General features: G+C 43.1%; 1 long non-coding RNA gene across 4 annotated transcripts in view; it reads left to right on the forward strand.

Moving 5' to 3' along the window:
* LOC118255490 (uncharacterized) overlaps nucleotides 1-18,223 on the forward strand; it is a 71,869-nt gene that overhangs the window by 38,876 nt on the left and 14,770 nt on the right. For 2 of the 4 annotated variants that reach the window (XR_004780956.1, XR_004780958.1), the window contains 3 exons: nucleotides 6,383-7,465; nucleotides 8,476-8,695; nucleotides 15,384-16,766. This is a non-coding gene — a long non-coding RNA (uncharacterized LOC118255490). Of the gene's footprint in view, nucleotides 1-6,382; nucleotides 7,466-8,475; nucleotides 8,696-8,905; nucleotides 9,071-15,383; nucleotides 16,767-18,223 lie in introns of those variants that run through there. The other 2 variants (XR_007707762.1, XR_007707761.1) reach the window with 2 other exon arrangements.

An 18,223-nucleotide genomic window follows, 5' to 3' on the forward strand; every position in this document is an offset into this window, starting at 1 on the left:
TCACCATATGTTGTCTCTCATTTAGCACTTTCGGTAAAAGATGCTGGGATATATGATGAACAGTGAAGAAACACAGTCATCCTCCTTCCCTTGCAGGTATATACAGAAGGAACACCTTTGCTTCGCAGCCATGTGTTTGTGACTTCTCAGATGGTTGCTTCTAGCTTTTATTTCATGGTACGGATGGTGACAATAAGTGGAAGTTTTCCTAAAGACCGGAGAAGGTACAAGATGAAATAGAAATTGCCCTGGCTTATTGCCTCATGGCTTTTAAAAAGCCTCCCATGCAACACTGTTGTATAACATGGTCTGTGTCTGTGATGTCTGTCGCTTTAGCTGGAAAGTTTACTGTCTTAGGGATCATCTCTGGGTTTCTCCAGTACCTACCTCTTGTCCATACCCAGTGCAATTAGTTGTTTTTGATATGGGCAATTTCCTACACCTTGCTTCTGCCCAATACATTACCATTTGAACATCCTCCATATGAAGTCAAAGGAGTAATCAATCCTTTAAGATTACATGGACTTCTGCATGAGCCTCAGACTGCTTCAAATAGAGAAATATTCTCCTCTCTTGGAATCATAGAATCATTAAGGTTGGAAAAGACCTCCGAGATCATCTGGTCCAACCTCTAATCCTGTGGGATGAGGCTTCATCTGTCCTAGTGTTATACGTGGTAAGACTGATCCACTCCTGCGCTATAGGAATGGGAAATTAAGAATGACAGACCAGCTAGAGTTTTCTAAGCCATGACCTGCACTTCCTTCTCCTTTATGAGACTAACTAAACTACTTGACGTTGTAGCATTTTGAAATGGTAATGCTTCCTTAGTTAAAAATAAGGACTCTTCAGGCAACTGAAAAAAGATATGTAGTTTTCCCAACAGTGATTAGTTTTTGAGTTTTTTCTTTTTTCCCTCTTGCCTGATATTGACATTTCAATTTATGCTAATTTATACCACTTGAAAAGCCCAAATAAATCACTCGGGCGGAACTGAAGAGAGGGTGAGTGTAAGGAAATTAAAATTATAAAGTTGATGTCTGTGCTACGATAGCACTTGAGACACAAAGCATTTGCAATCACTGTAGCATGCATCTAGTCTGTATGATACTTAATTAGTTTTTCAACAAGTGGTATGAATTCCTTTTGAAAATTTGTGGACCTTTGTTTACTGCCAACCAGCCTCCTCGTGTCCACACAATAAATAATCATAGAGATGGGGCCATCTGGAAACCTGAAAGCAGGATATTTTTCAAGACTTGATAAAGAAGGATTTAAAAGAGAAAAAAAAAAAAAGAAAGAAAGAAAAAAAGAAAGAAGGTATCAAAACTTTCTCCTTCTCTTCCTGTTAGTCTAGAAAGAACTGTAGAAAGTGTCTTCATATGGCTGGTTTGCTCCATTAATGTTTCCATAGTACAAATAAAAAGTTTCCGTGAAGAAGCAGAAAGGCTGAAGCCATTTCCAGCTTGTTGCCTATGAGGCTACAGTAGATATTCTGAAATTGGATCTGAATAAAAAGTGACCATGGATAACCAATCTGAAAGCAGTCACAGCCCCTGGAACCAAAACCCTTGAGAAGAACGATTTTGAGATACTACTAATGAGATACAGAGAACAGAAATATAGCACAAGTCAAGTCCAGGCTGGCAGGTGCTCATCCAAAGTTTGTTCCAGAACATGCTAATCCAATGGCTATTGCTAAAATTTCATTACTATCAATGCTCGTTCAAACACAGTAACACATTGCACAGAAAGGCTGTAGAGTTTCCTTGGAGATATTAAAAAAATGATAGGACAAGACCCTGAGCAACCAGAGGATTCTTTGAGGTCCTTTCTGACTTTGGTTTTGTTACAATTCTGGCACCTGTGTAAACGCTTCTTAAAACTGGATGGAGTTTAAAGGTGCAGGAAAGGACAGCAAGGATGACAAAAAAAAAAAAAAAAAAAACACAAAAAAAAGCTTTTGTAGGTCATCCATGACCTATTCTTGATCCAAAGCTATTCAGAAAGCACTCTTCAACACAAAACTCCACACCACTGTGACCAGCACTCTTATCCCATGTAGCTGTTTGCATCTAGTGTGCTTGTGCACATACTTGCAGCTACAAGGATATATCAAACATAAGGATCAGCAGGAAATGCACTCCACAGTGAAAGATGTATGTAGTGGCGAAGATGAAGGACTTGCCCTTTGCTGAGGCAACAAGCTATTATTTAGTCAGTCAAGTACAGGAGATAACACCTGCAGAGAGGCATTTGCCTCTTCAAATGCTTGTTTTAATTAAGAGGAACAGCAAGACCATCATCTTGATAGGAACAAATAAACCAGAGTTGGAGAGGAAAGCTAAATTTTTTCAAATGGTTGGGACAGCCTGGGTCTGAGGACAGTTGTTTACAAGGATGTATACTCCACAGTGAGAGATACAGAAGGAAAGAGTTTATGTCAAGTTAAATGGCAGAAAACCACACAGTAAATTAGGTGAATAAAAGGACAGAGGGAGAGATCTCAGTGTTTGCACATTAAAAATGATTTTCTTTCTTTACTTCGCATAGGCTTTTTATTAACATTTTGAATTTCTTGCCAAGGGACAGTGAGGACACCAGGAGTTTAGGTGGAGTCAAACAGCAGTATGTAAATTAAATGGGGGAAAACCCTTCAAAAAACATTAAAAGTAAAGAACTCATCTTTGTCAGAGGAAGCCCCTAATGCTGGAAAATCATCACTGCGTGCTGTCCCTGAGCCTTATAACTGTTGTCAAATAATACTGGGTCTCGTTCAGCACTTACTTCCCCCTTAGTGTCTAAGATATAGTTTGAATGTTATGTGGGTTTAGAGCTGGCCTGCTGTGAAAGACATTACTCATTTTCAGACCATATTCTGGCAGTCACACTGCAGTCAGCACAGTTCTGGATAAATTCCCCAGAAAAGCCTAGAGACGAGGTGATGACAGTGCTCTTGTTCCAGCGCAAGCAATGGATTTGTGGCAGGGATCGCCAGCCAAGGAGCAACGACCAGGATGAGGCAGAGACTGTAATTATATGAATGTAGTTGCTCCCCTTAAACATCTCTGTATAGGGAATGGGGTGCCCCAATGCCTTTGAGGAAGCCGTACTGAAGCTGGAGCTGGATTGAAATTTTCCCGCTGGCCAACTGTAGCTGTATAGCAAGACCCCTCTCCTACTGAGTCAGAGGAATCACTGTGCTGCCTTTCAGCAATGTTTCTGCACAAAACCTAACCCCTTTACATGGCTATTAATCTCACATGCCAGATCTGATAGTACTTGAAAGCCTTTAGCAGAGACAACACAGCCACAGAGGTTGCCCCGAGGTCAAAGCCTGCTGCTGTGCAGATGAAATATTTGCATAACCTTTTCTTCCAAGAATTTATGTGATGCTCAAATGCATTCATTCAGGCTGCTTCCCCAGTGCTTCGCTGAAGCTGCCAGACAGGGGCGAAACAATGCAGTGTGTTTTTGGGAAAGAATACGATTATCAACCCTAAATAAGCAAATGGTAGGGCTATGATAGGGAATATACGACGCAGTTGCCCCAAGGGGGAACAGAACTGGATGTAGCCATCCTTCTCCAGGCCTGTACTCCTGTGATAGGGCATGGGCACATCTTAAGCTGGTCAGCCAGTTCAATTGCTCGGTCTTTCTGGATGCCCTGGGCAGCAATGACATGTATGTCAGTAATACACAAGGTCTTTCTCTCTCCTGGTGGCTGCAGCTGGAGGGCAATGGCTGGGGCAGAGTGACATTGCCCACACCTTGTGGGTCTTAGAGGACAAATGGTCTCCTGAAAGGCAGCTGTTGCTCCTGCTCACCAGACCAACCTGGGAAGTTGCTCTATAACTAAACTCAGGAATAGAAAGCCTTTGCTTTGGGCTCAGTCCTGCATTTGTCCTGAAATTCATATGAAATGAGCATTGCGGGACTTACTTCCGGCATGTGTTCAGGCTGGACTAACTCCCTAGGAAGCTTTCAGCTCTTCCTGAGGGATATAAGCTGTTGAGTTTGTTGATGCCAGGTTCCACCAGCAGGTAATGGGGCCCAGGATAAGTCTCTGCATTTTTGCCTTGCCCACAGCAAACGTGGTTATATGATGATATGACTAAAATAAGAAGCATGGTATAGTGCCACTTGGGATTAGGGTTGTTGGTACAGGATAGGTTCAAGGAAGGTGGCTGGATTCTTTCACTCTCAAACAACTTGCTTGTCTGCACTGCTAGTGTCTCCTTAGCAGCTTCTTCTCACCTTGCTTGCTCTCCTCCCACATTTTGAATTCTCTGGATCCCTTCCCAATGTACATTCATGTCCATCAGGATGAAATTGGGCCTCTGGAAGACAGTCTTCTAAATCATTTTGTACCCTTTGGTATGGAAAATCATCCACAACCAGCCCTTACTGCTGTGTGCTTGGTGGGTTAACAAGGAGTTGTCCGTAGGTCTTGGGACTACAAAGGAGCTCTGCATTTTAGGGAAGTGTGAGGTGTATTTTCAAGTGTGTAGCTGAAGAGATCAGAGTTCACAGTGATGGGGAAACAGCAATGCTTCCTGGCCTTGGGTGTCATGGAACAAGGAACCGAGTGGGGGCTTCATTTTGTTCTGTGTTTTTCTTTTGGACAAACGGGAAATCAGCTTGTTGAGTTCTGAGATTTGCAGGCAGCTGCTGCGGTTTTAGTGATGGTTATTCCCATTTTCATCTGTCTCCTGGGAATGAACGTTCACAGTACTGATGTGCTGAAGGCCTGGATCGTGAGATCATTGTCTGCCTGGCACAGCCAGTGTGGCTAAAGCCTTCACCGGAGGCTGAGATGAAGCAGGCTGGCTGTTTGGTGAAAGAAACACGAGAGCTGGAGCTTGGGTTTTCTTGTTTTCTAAGCTGTGTGGTGCTTTGCTGAAGGTATTCAAAGAGTTTTCCTTTGACATGCCCTTATTGCATTTTTCTTTTGTTTAGTGTCTCCAAGTTTCCCACCCGAGGCAGGTTTCCCACACTCCTGCAAGGATCATTTATTCTAATCCAACCTCTACCATTCAAATGATTCCCCTTTGGCCTTCTGGGGTTATTATTATTATTTTTTTTTTTAAACCAGATGAGTACAATCTGAAAGGTAAAAAAACAGAGCTATTGCACATAGCTGACATACATAGCTGACATACACTTTGCATGGCTGTCTTCCTGCTGTTATTAAACTTTGAGTGACTTTCTGCCACTCAGAATACTTTTTTTTTTTTTTTTTTTAATGCCTGTCTTACTCCCCCTAAGATTTCTTTCAATTTCCTGTCCTTAACTGGAGAAAGCTGTTGGTTGTATCTGCCAACAGAGAGACTATCAGTGGATGCAAGTGTGCATTTATTATTCCCTTCTTGTTAAAAAAAAATAACAAAAAAAATGAACAAACAAACAAAAAAAGACAAAAGCCAACTCTTCATTGTATTTAGTATGCTCTTGTACTCTTAGAAAGAAAACATCATTCCTTCCTGATTTCATCTGACAAAACACACACTGGTTGGTTTGAATTTATTTATTTTCCTTCCTACCTGGAATTCTCAAAGCAATGAAATAATCTGTCATGTTTACTCCATTGTTTGTGCATGAGAATCAGTAGTTATATTGTCTGAAATGTATCAGAGTCATTCTTAAGTGTGAGATAATCTTATCCCCGCCTGATACTATATGTAATGAGTATACCTCCTAAAGAGACATTTTCTGTTGAGAATTTGCTCTGAAATGTGCGCTTTATAGAAATGGATTCTTAGAATAAGAAATTTGAGCAGAGTGTGAGCAATCCACCTCAACCAAGAAAAATATGTACTTTCAACCCTCTGCACGTACAAACATCCTATGCATAATATTGCTTGGGAAACCTCCAGAAATAGTAATTGGTTGTGACTGGAGGGTCTCAGAAGATGGGTCTGAGGCCCTGGGGGGGGGCTCTGTGTAGGTAATGTGCCTGGAACGTCATATCCATGGTTCTCCAACCAAGTGCTGAGCCAATAAAGCTACCAATAGTGAAGAGGGCTAAAATTGAAAGGCAGTGTTGGTTTAGTGCCTGATCAACATGGAAACTAGGCTTTTGTGAGTAGGATGGCAAGCACACAGGATGTTGGCCATTCATTCCTCTTTCATCAGCTTTTAAGACTATTAAGCCTGTGCTGAAATGCTGCTCTCTCTGGGGATACCTCCTTTTACTTAATTTTGAGAGCTTGAGTGTTTAGGAAGAGTTTTTGCTATGAGCTTTCCGCATCACAGCCTATGGACTTCTTGAAGACCCTTACATTATGATCAAAGGGTAAGAGTCTCTGCACATGCGTGTTTTCTGGTAAGTCTGCTGATGCTGTTTGCTTAACTGGTGAATGCCTGCTGCTTTCTTCTTTAGGTGGAGGAGTCTGGAGGACCTGCTGGCTGGGCCAGAGGCAGGAAGCTGCAGAGATGGCTGCTCCCACTGCCCTGGATGACACAACCCATCAGAGAGGCATCAACGTGCCACCTTCCAGTGCAAGGGAGCAGTGAGAGTCCAAGAAGGAGTCAACAAATTGGCAATTTACACTCCTGTGCTGGTGGGGGATCATGGTCATATTTTATGGCTGTTACATGACAAACAAAAGTCAGTTGCAGAGTATGGCAAGCTGCAGAGGAGTCCTGAGCATCGGGGTGAATGCTGCTTGGCAAACCCAGTTCCTTTTAGAGCACACCCTGCTTTACAGTTTTTACATGGAAAGGAGCTGGGGAGAGGCCATCCTGGGCTCCTTCTCTTTCTGCAAGAAAAGCAAGAGAAGCCAGAGGATAAAAGACCAAAAGACAAAAATTGAAGCTCCATCTCACAAAGCAGGATTTCACCCAGCTTGTAGGGTTGCCACTGTCTGATGAGCCAGTGAGACGCATCCAAATGGATCTTGCAGGTCTTTTTTTTGGAGCACAGCTTGATGATTTTCCCTTTTGAAGCTTCTGCATTGCTTCCCATCTGTTTGCTTACTCATGGAGGGAAAATGTATTCATTATTTACTTCTCTCCCTGAAATTATGTTTGTGGACTTCAAAGCTTCTCTTTATGTCCTGTAGAGCGCCAGCCCTCTTTTAGTAATATATATTTTGCTTCTCTTTTGGCAACTTGATCAAAAGCTAAACACTGGTCAGAAATTATGTCTAATTTTTTAGATGAACATGGCCATCTAAAAACCTAAAATTCCTACTAATGCCCATCCCAGCCTTGCAGAAACCCGTGTGAACCATCCAATTGAACTGTAGTTAGTGCAACTCCTCTCTGTGTAGTATTAGGAGGCTGCATATGTCTGGATGCATGCAAGGAAAGCAGCAAAACACAAAGCTGGCTAAGGAAGGAAGTGTCAATGGACTTGTTTTTCTGCAAACTGCTCCCTCTGCCTAGCTTGGCAATCACTTGGCTGGAGGTAAAACAAGTGCCAGGTCTGCCTCCTGACTCAGCAGGCTTCAGCGTGTTCTTGGTGAGTGAGCTATCCAAAACTCGAATGCAGGAGCGATCCTAGCACATGGTGCAGACCCATAGGAATGCTGCTGGATATGCTTCTTTTACGTAGACCTATTCCATGAGCTGAGATCAACTTCTTCATTTACTTTCTTCCCATAATGTACACAGATGCTTTGCAGAATACCCTTGAAGTTGCCCTGTGTTGTTTTCATCCCTCCTTGGCCCTTGCCTCCTCTATTTTTGCTCTATTCTTTCCCTGATTAGAAGGCATATTAAAGGATACACTACTCAACTGCTGTGGCTGTCCTGAAATGCTGCCTACCACTCACTGAGGACTTCTGCTAATGTGGATACAACTCTTACAGGAACATAGGGTTATAGGAGATTTCTCATAAAAATTACAGCAGTAATGCAAAGTCCATCCTCATGCATAAGAGAAGGCAAAGCAGGAAGCTCTGCCTTCACACAGAAACCAGGAGTTAGGGTTCTTGCCAACAAAATCAGTAATTCCCATTCCCTTGGTATGCTTCATGTAGTCCTCTCAGGTACAGTGGTCCTCCAGCAAAGGCTGGAGCCAAGGACTGTCCTTATAAAAGTCATTAACCTTTTCCCAAGAAGGATCTTTCTATTTTTTTTTTCCTGATGGAATTCCATGTCCTAAACCTCTAATTAATTCATATAAGCAACTCTTCTCAATGAAGAAGTGAAACTTTACAAATCTCAGAGACTTCTACACGAAGAAGTGCAATAATTTAATTTCAGTCACTGCAGTACAACAGAGGCAGTACTAAAATCGGTGTCCCCTCCTGCGTTCAAAGCCCTGTAGAGGCTTTGAACTCAGCCTGACTGGAGTTAATTTAGAAAATTAAAATTTCAGTGGAAACATATGCAGAAAGCCAAAAAAGTCAGATTTTGCTTTTTGCTGAAAAGCAGTGATATGTTGCCTTAGCAAGTAGCCAAATCCAAAGCCTATAATTTGTAAACAGCCCTTATCCTGAATTGTTTTTTCTCTGCTTTCTTATCCAGCATAAAGTGCAAGGAGTGCAAACACTGGATATCTGTGGGAGAAGCTGTTGATCGGAGCATGGGTGGTCACATCTGGAGCTACGGCAGAAGCAAAGCTAGGTTACTAAAGCCAAGATGAAGACATCACCAGGCCAGGGGATGCGACAGTCTGAAGGACACAAAAGAAACGCCATGGAACACCACAGAGGGTCAGCACAAGGAAAGGAAGTTGCTGAGAACGGTAGGTGGGAGTGGGGTTTAGTGGTTCGGAAGAAGAAATAAGATTTGGGGACACCAAAGATCTGGGGAAGGTAAACAGGGAACAAGGTTGAAAGAGAAGGGTGCAAGGACAATGTTTGGATCTAGAGATAGAAAAGGTAAAGTGGCTAAAAGTATGATTCTGGACCAAACTGTTTGGAGGTTTAGACTTATACTATCTATGATTTTTTAGGAATCCTTGCCTTGATCTCCTGTTGTCAACAGCAGACACCCACATGCTTCACTTGGGTGGGTAAAACTGAGGAGGACAGCATAGGAGGCTGTGGACAGAGAACTGTCCCAGGATGAGAAGTGCAAATAGAGAGCTGCTGACAGCTGACAGGCAAGTTCAGTCCAGGTACTGTACATGGAGAAGACATATTTGTCCTAGTTATAAACATCTTGCAGCCATGGGGTCACTGCATATACAGTGGGGTTGCCACAAAGAAAGGTGGCCCTCCAATATGTGCTTAAGTCTGAGCATCATTCTCAAGTGGTAGGATGATGGGAAAAAATAGAAATATTCAGCTAAACTCATAGAATCATAGAATGTCCTGAGCTGGAAGGGACCCCCAGGTGTCATTGAATCCTTCTCATGGTACAGTTTAGGGCCATACATCATCAGTGGCTGCTACTGGAAGGAAACAAGCCTGTAGTGCTTCAGGTTGCTGTCCCAGCTGGTTCCTCTTTGACTTTATTGGGCAGCCTGAGCCTATGACTTTTGATCTGCATGTCATGTACTGGCTCTCCTCTCTCTTGTCCTGTTTAATAAATATGCTGTGCGTGGACTTGCATATACAATCTCAGCACAGCCAGCAGATCCTCAGCAGGGTCTCACCTACCTCTGCCGGCTGCAGGAAAAGCAGCGCAGAGCCCTGAAGTGCTAGGCAGATTAAAAATCACCATTGTTTCTGCACATGAAAGTGCACTTTTCAGAGCTTTGTGACTTGCCAGTGCCCTGGGAGGATGGCTGTTCTGCTGGGGCAGCTCTCAGATTTGAGCCACAAAAGGCAAAAATAATGGCTTGGGTCACACACACAATTCATCATTGATCCATTAACCGGTGTGGCTTCTTGCCCTCCATCCCCTCCCAACACACACAGCCCTGACTGGGTTTCAGGATCTGAGTCCTTTTTAGAAAATAATTTTTTGGAAAAATGAACCATGCCCAACAATGCTGCATGAGAGGATATATTTGCTGCTTTGGTGATGTTTACCACCAGAGTGAAAATTTTGTAGGAACCTGAAGGAACATGCTGCAATGCCAGGATGGTAGTGCTTAAATTACCATATGATGGATAGCTGGGTGCGTATACACCTCCCTTCCAGTACAAGAAATGTGGTAATGCCATTTGGTCTATTCTAGCACATATACTGTTAAACTAGATGCTCTAAACCATCCTCTACATGTCACACTTGTTTCCTGTTTATACAGGATGCCTGAGGCCAACAGCTTCTGAGACAAAGATAGTCCTTGGTATTGGAAGTCATTTTGTACCGTAGACCTATTTTGGACTGGGTACAAGCTGTTTTCTAAGAAAACATATCTTCTTTAGATAGATTTCTTTCTTTGATAAGGGTACAAGAGATTTCCTAGGTACTCAATGCATCTCACAACAAAAATAACATTTAGGAAGTAACAAAAGAAGCTCTAAAAGCATCTTTTTGAGAACATGTCAGCACTGGCAACCAGAAAAAAAGTGTATATTAGAAGAAGAAAAATATAGGAACATAGGAAAGAGGGGTCTGAGGGACAGGCGTGACTGTGATGGTGGGACGTACTGAAAGCCCAAAGGTAGTGTGTTGGAGTGAGGGGCTGTGAGTTTGTGTGTGCACCTAAGGGATGAGGGGGTGTTGCTTACACGAAGGATGTAGCAGGTCATGGAATAACAGAAGAATATCGGTGGCAACTTTTGCTGTGTAACCCAGCGCCCTGTTTCTCACAGTGGCCCAGGGTGATACCAAATATAAGAACAGGGTAAGCATATAATACATTTTCCTCCAGTACTCTCTTGGCATCCAGCCACTTTCTGTTCAGGGAATTCCTGACCTGCAGGTGGTTATTAAGTATTCTGTAAAATCAGTGGCTCTCTAGGGATGAGAACGCCCATGAATGCCCTCCACTTTCAGAACTTACAACATGGTGTGGATCTCCCCAGCTTCAATATGAACCACCTTGGGATTGTTTTAAACTTGACCCATGGATTGACTTGAAATCAATTTCCCATTCTAAGACTCTCTCTGTATTCTCATCTCCAGTAAAGAATTAAATGCAGCAGTGGGAAAAGTAGCTGACGGGCTGACAGAAGAGTGCATTCATCCATTGAGTCGCAATAGATGGAAGGATGGATGGATGGATGGATGGATGGATGGATGGATGGATGGAGGCAGGGAGGGAGGGAGGGAGGGAGGGAGCAAGCCTCATGCCCTCACCTGTATGCTCAAGCCATCAGTGAGGTGCACAGACAACAGGTCTCTCTCCAGGAGCTATGATTTCATAAATTCCCAGTGAGTCCTTCAATGCAAGGAGGGAAGTTGACAATGCTGTTGATGGTCTTTATGAAAGGGTTGGTTCCCTTCAGTTCCCGCTGGACATTGACCTCATGAAGACCAGCCAACACTATTATCAGCATGCACAAGATTCATTAAATAACAAACCCATATGCAGTTTGTTCCCCTCACCACTCTTTGTGTTTTGTTCTGTTTTTTCTTTTTTCCCTGTCATTGTTTTACTCTAGCCACATCCCTCTCCAGCTGCACATTAGCATTCTTCCTCTTGACAAATCCTCCTCTCTCATTTCCTGCCCACGCTTCTCCCTTTTCTCACTCTTCCACAGAGCTGCTTATAATTGCACAATCAAACAGGAGTGACTATGCAGACACTAACATGAAGTTGTCGGTCACTGTTACAGCATAGGAGCTGGCAGGTCAAAGGCAGCAAGAAGGGCAAATTTCTCCTTGCTGCTTCCCCTTCCTATGTAGCAGAGCTACCATGCCATGAGGACCATGGTTACGTTGCCTCATTTTCCTTTGCCTAGTAGCAGAAGCAGTGGCCAAAACTTGTTGGCTTTGGGAAATCAATAGCTCTGTAGATGGAACATCAGAGATAAACCTTTATTGACATGTGCAATAACAGGAATTTCCACCTGCAATATCTATCATGGTGCCATTCACTTTCCTTATGGTTCCGGACCTCTTATCCCATATATCTGCCTGATATAACACTGCCTATAGTTTGATGTAAAGACTTCCAAGAGCTCACTGGAAAAAAAAAGGCATAGAGCCAACACATGTCCAGCAAGTGATGGGCTGGTCCCATGGAGTGGGAACATGATGAAGTGGGAGAGACGATAAGGGCTCTCCCGTTTGCAGCCTTCCCCAGAAGGTGTGGCTGTAAGACCATGCTAAGAGCTTCCACTTGTTGCGTATCCTGGACGTGGTTTGAATTGAGAAACTGGAGGCCATCTGACGTGAAAGGAAAATCATTTGTTTTGCTCCCTTTGTTTGCAGTGAATTTTCCTTCTAAATTAGCTGGCAGGATAGTTCAGTCACTGAGAACAGGGAAGGAGAAGATGATCTGGGAACCCAGTTCATTGTGTTTCATACAGTGTTGAGTTTCAGCTAATAATGTTTTCATGCGAGGCAGAAAGGAGTTTGCTCTGTGAAGTTAACAGCACTCCACCACTTGCAAGAAGTAAGCTGAAGAAGCTTGTTGCTCTCTGGGTCCGCGAAGTGGGTGAACCCTTCACACATCAGTTCTGACCTCTTCTGGGAGGCAGCCAGACAAACCCCCATGGAGTGGAGAAAAGGGGTTGTTTGCCAGGGAGAACCCTTAAGATCAGATGCAAGCAGCCATCTGGGATGCATGGCTGTGAGCAGATTCTCTCCCCATTGATGTTTTTGAAGTTATTATCTGATCTTGGGGGCAATCTGGTAATTATTCAGCAGTATCTGGTATTATTATTCAGCAGTAGAGATACCAACTACTGGATGCTGAAATTCAGCTCTTTCAAAAACAAAACCCAGATGTGAACTGTGCTTGAGGCTGGTGTGTCCTTTCAAAACAGAGCTCATGAATCTTTCATCGTATGTGCAACCACTGACAGTACATACTGTCCTTGAAGTCCAGGAGATCCAGAGTGGAACAGAGTTTTATCTGAGAATGGGTCAGAACCCACAGTAGGCAGTGCTATTCTGGGAGACAGCAAGATCTCCACGTGGAATAAAAAAGAGACAATCTTGGGGAGGTTTGGTTAAACCTGCTTTAGCAATGGCTCAATAGTAGAGGCATTTACTGGAGGGCCTAAAGGCTCCTTGAGTTGTTTGAACATGGCACTTTTGGACATGCTATTTACCTTCAGTTCCTCATCCACAATATGAGGCAGTTGGACTGAAACAGGTGCAATATTTTGGGTTGGCCAGTTTTATTAGTCAGCTGACAGCGGCCTCAGGAGAAAAACATCAGTTGACCTCTTTCACACTTTCCTCCAAAATTTGTTAACCTCCTAGTTGTTAACTTCAAGACTCATTTGGTCTCAGTGTAGACTTATTAGTAAATGGCACTAAAACCGAAAGTATGGGGATAACACACATTTATTTGGGAAGATTTGGGAAGGACATCGCCAGGTCACATCCTGTAAGGTAGGATGTAGGATAAATTACTTCTACATAACAGTAACAGCAGACAACTCAGGGGAATGTCAGAAGTAGCCAAGCCAAGAGAGGGACCTCAGGGTGCGTAGGGCTTCCTTCAGAAGTGAAATAAACCTTGCAGGGCTTACAGATGATCCACTGGTATTATACAGCATCTCATTCACAGGGATGCTGTCCCAGTGTTGACTTCAGCAGGGGGACTTGGACCAGTAAGGCCTCCTGGTAGGAAACTTGGCTGGCCTGAGCTTTCCTGCAGTGTGTGAAGTCTACCATTGAGTGTAACTCTCCAGGAGGAAATCTCCAGCTTTTTGAGCTGGTTTAGACCACTGGAAATTGTGTTGTCCTGGGGTGTATAGGGCAGAATTCATACAACTGTGTGGGAGTTTCTAAATTTTTAATATCTGCATAGAAGCATGTCACAGACCATTCTTCAGTCAGGTGGAGACAGTTACAGATAAAGCAGAAATGTGATAATTTCAACCCAAAATAGTATGAGATGCATAACTGTAGGTAAATGAATCTTGCCCAGAGAGAACACCAGAGATGCAGACATCCATAGTGTTGACACTTACATTACACGTATTTACAGCAGTTAATACAACATTGAATCCCTGTATCCCAGCTAACACATGACCCTTGAATACAAGCCCCTCAGAGAAGAATAAGACTGGCCCACTGATTTATTAACCATTTTAATATACTCATATTTTTTAGCAAGTCAGTTAGTATCTGAGCATACTGGGGGGTAAAGAAGCTGCTTTGTGGCTCCATGAAAGGGTTAATTTCTGAAAGCTCTTCTTAGGGAGCGTTTGCACCTTTTCCTGGGTGAACTCCTCCAGTTCCTGGCTGCTTGGATAAACAGCTTGCAAAAAACTGTTATTTCTTCCGTGAGTTTTCTTCAGACAAGAAGTGCCAAGGCTCGATTTACCTGAGGCAATCACGGGCGCAAAGCATAAGGTTGACAATTATCGCTGAAGCAGCAGCAGCTGGGAGGACACTTCTGCCACCTGACCTTCCTTCCAGCACCGAGGACAGCTGTCACCTGTGACACCAGCGCTTCGTTTCTTGCCTCTTCTAAATGGATTCTATTTATGCTTCCGTTCATACCAGCGGTTGGCTGGAAAATGTCCAATTTTGGGAGCAACAGCTGTTACTTTAAAAATGACAGTCTCTATTCATCTAAAACAATCTCTGATCGGAGCTGTACAGCCAACCAAATGGACCTAGCCCACGGAATCTCTCTTGCTACAAATATGCTATGCATGAAGGCTGAGGAAGGCAGAAAGCATTTGCAGTTTGTCAGGAAAAAAAATAAATCAAGTGAATAGGTTCTGAAACAATAGTAGCGTTCAGGCAGGACTTTTTGCATCATTATTATGATTTTTTTTTTTTCCTGTAGGGTTCTAGTTTGGTCCCTATGAAAAGCAAAAATGTAGACAGAGGGTTTGGGTTATATTCCTGATATTGCTATTTTTTTTTCTATGATTTCAAGGAACAGACACTGGGACCAGATTTCATTGTATCAATATTTAAATAATTTGTCCAAATGGTCATTCTGGAGGCTCCATCAGGAAGTGGAGGTACAACTGCCAAGTGAGGTCACCCTGCGTTAGCTATGCAATTCTCGCTCACAGCACAATCTTTTGTTTATTGCAAGTGAGAGGTAAATTGTGTCAACATAAACTTGTTTCATTTTTTGTCTGTGAGTAGCCTATGGCTTGTGGAGCTGTAGTAACTTAGCCACGTGTCTCTTTCTTTCGTTTTCCTGATAGCATTACGTTCAGTTATGACCTTTTTTTTATTTTTTTAAAATAATAATGATAATAATAATAATATTTTATTTTATTTTTATTTTTTTGTAGTTCCACTTTCCCATGGACTTCATTAGGCTTAAAAAAGTTAATGAACTTAGGTTCACCTCATTCCTAATTGGACAATTCCTCCTCTTTTCAGGTTTGCAGGGACTAAAATTCTATTTATTTATTTATTTTTCACAATTCATTTGCTTTCCTTTACAGCACGCCATGGACAAAAGTCACAGAGACTGTTTATTTCTTTCTGTGAGAATGGTGCAGAATAGCCTGGAAGTTGTGAGCTGAACCCACAGATAGCTAACAGCCACAAGAGCACAAGAGAGCTTGCAAAACAACAGCTCCTGCTTAGATTTGGTGGCTTCAAAGAGTGTGACGCACAAAGCATTGAGGATACAGAGGGGGAGACCTCATTATCAGTCTGAGCCTAGCCACAGGCAGACAAGGAGACTGGAAGAAAAAGGACCAGGTGTGATAACACATAGAGAAAAATCTGTCCTGACTTCCATTCGAGATTTTTTTGAAGATTGGATGGGGAGATGGCATACCCTGGCCACCAACTAATTTCTTCGAGACACTGTCCTTGTGCTTATACCTGTGTTGTGCTTCCCTGACTGTAAAACAGCAGTCCTTCCTGGGCTAGGAAGTCCCAGTTGTTTTGCTGGTAGAAGAAAGCAGAGGGTATAAATAGTTTGTCAGCTCTACCAGGCTGGCCTCCAGAGGTAAGTCCCAGAGCTGAGTTCAGGTTGACCTGTGCTTGCGGTGGCTGAAATTTCAGATCTCTCCAGGCTCCTGCAGGCTTTCCAGCCCCCATGGATTCATCAGTTTTTACTTTTCTGGAAGTATGTAAGCTGACAAAGACACTGACAGGTTATTTCAATTAACTTCCAGTCCCCTGGAAACCTAAGAGGAAGAGATTTAGCTCAGCCCTGCCCTTGGTTTTTCCTAAGATACTTCCACTAACTCAGCATTGGTGAGGCTGCACCTGCAGTACTGCGTCCAGTTCTGGGCCCTCTGTTACAGGAGAGATATGGGCATACTGGAAAGAGTCCAGCAGAGAGCCACCAAGATGATGGTGGGACTGGAGTACCTCTGTGGTGAGGAGAGGCTGAGAGCTGGGACCATGCAGCCTGGAGAAGAGGAGGCTCGGGGCGGGAGATCTCATCACTGTCTATAAACACCAGAAAGGAGGGTGAAAACAAGACATAGCCAGGCTATTGTCAGTGGTGCCCAGTGCCAGGACCAGAGGCAATGGGCACAAACTGGAGCACAGGAGGTTCCCTCTGAACATCAGGAATCACATCTGTATTGTGCAGCTAACAGAGCACTGGCACAGGTTGCCAGAGAGACTGTGGAGTGTCCTCCTTGGAGACCTTCAAAATCCACCAGGATGTGGTCCTGGGCACCCTGCTGGAGGTGGCCCTGCTTGAGCAGGGGCTGGACCAGATGGACCCAGAGGTCCCTTCCCACCCCAACCAGTCTGGGGTTCTGGGATTCTGGGATCTGTGTACTTGTGTTTGCATACGTATGTCTTTGAGTGCACAGAGATCAGAAACCTCCTCCAAATAAATAAAATAGTGAGCTTTTCATTTACATAGAGATTAATTTAAGCAAATTATCAACATAGACAAAAGCACTCAGAAAAATGTTCTTTCCACTCTTTCATCCTTCACCACCCTATCTAGTCCTTATCTCCAATGTCCCATCAGCATTGCTTTCAACTGTACTTTATTGTTATACGTACCTTGGGTCATTTTACAGCTTCCCTATGCCTTTATGGTGTTTTCTTCTGCTGGCCAGAGTACAGCACTATTCCCTATTCTCTGTTTCTCAAGGGATCCATTAGTGTTTCATCCCTCCTGCTAGACCTCTAACTGCTAGTCATATATAAGACCTCTTCATTATTCTACCTATTAACACCCAAAGAAACTTCAGGTGGTGGTGGTGGTAAAAAGCCAGGACTTCTGACAGCTCTTGAAGAAAAAAATAAATAAAAGCAGCATGCTTAATCAGTTAGCAGCATTTACAACAAAACTCAGAAAATGGATAGCACACCCAAAGACAGGTGCTTTTAATCCCTAAATTTTGTTGAAAGGCTGCAAAAATGTCTGAGAATGTAAAAGTGTTTTTGGCTTGTGGATAGCCTCTCAAGTCATTGCAATTTCCTCATGCTATAATAATAAAATTCTGAAAGAATTCACAACCCAGCTTTTCAGATCAAATTGATTGTCGTGAAGACTAATTCCATGGAAACCACAGGATCTGCCCCGTTTTCTTCTTCTAAGGCCCTCGTGCATGGCTGAGTCTCATTTACCTTTGCACAATTTAGCATAATTGCATCTTTCTAGTTTAAGCAGAACTTTTTTTTTTTTTTTTTTTTGGCAAAGATGGTCAGAAAGATGAGCTTGAATGCCTTCTGGAAACTTCATGGGGTTGCAGTCTCTGCACTAGAGAAAAATAGAAGCTTCATTCTTCTGATGCCTTCAGTGTTTCAATCTCTTTCATTTCCATGTGGGGTGGAGAAAGGACGTAGTTTCTTTCTGGATTTAAGCTCTTTTATTTCGTCCTCTAAAAAGGAGTGATGTAACTCTTGATGAATTTCAGACCCTCCGACAATGGAGCAGAGAAGGGGGGTAGCAGCAGCTGGGTGCTGGGAGATCTGAACTGATTTTCATTCTCTCCATTCAGCTCCCCCTCAGATACAGGCACTTAATTCAAATCAATATCAGAACTCATGGAGAAAATCAAGAATATTTCTGCCAACTGTGCTGATTAATAAAAAGAGAAGGAAATCTGGGGTCAGGCGAGGCGAGCTGTTCATTCTTTACTAAACACACGATAAGATGTTTTCATTGACAGGAGTAATTGAAATGCGCGTTGCAACAGACTCAGCAGGCACAATGACATGTCTCTTATTTTTCCTGTCATCTCAGAAAATAGTGAAGTTCCTGTGGCTGTTTCTGTCTGTGAAGTAGGCACTGACAAAAATCTATATTTTCACTAATCTGTATGCTTTGAGTGATATATAAATAATTATGAGAAGAGTC

This window comes from Cygnus atratus, chromosome 2 (assembly GCF_013377495.2).
Source record: "Cygnus atratus isolate AKBS03 ecotype Queensland, Australia chromosome 2, CAtr_DNAZoo_HiC_assembly, whole genome shotgun sequence".
Taxonomy (NCBI): domain Eukaryota; kingdom Metazoa; phylum Chordata; class Aves; order Anseriformes; family Anatidae; genus Cygnus; species Cygnus atratus.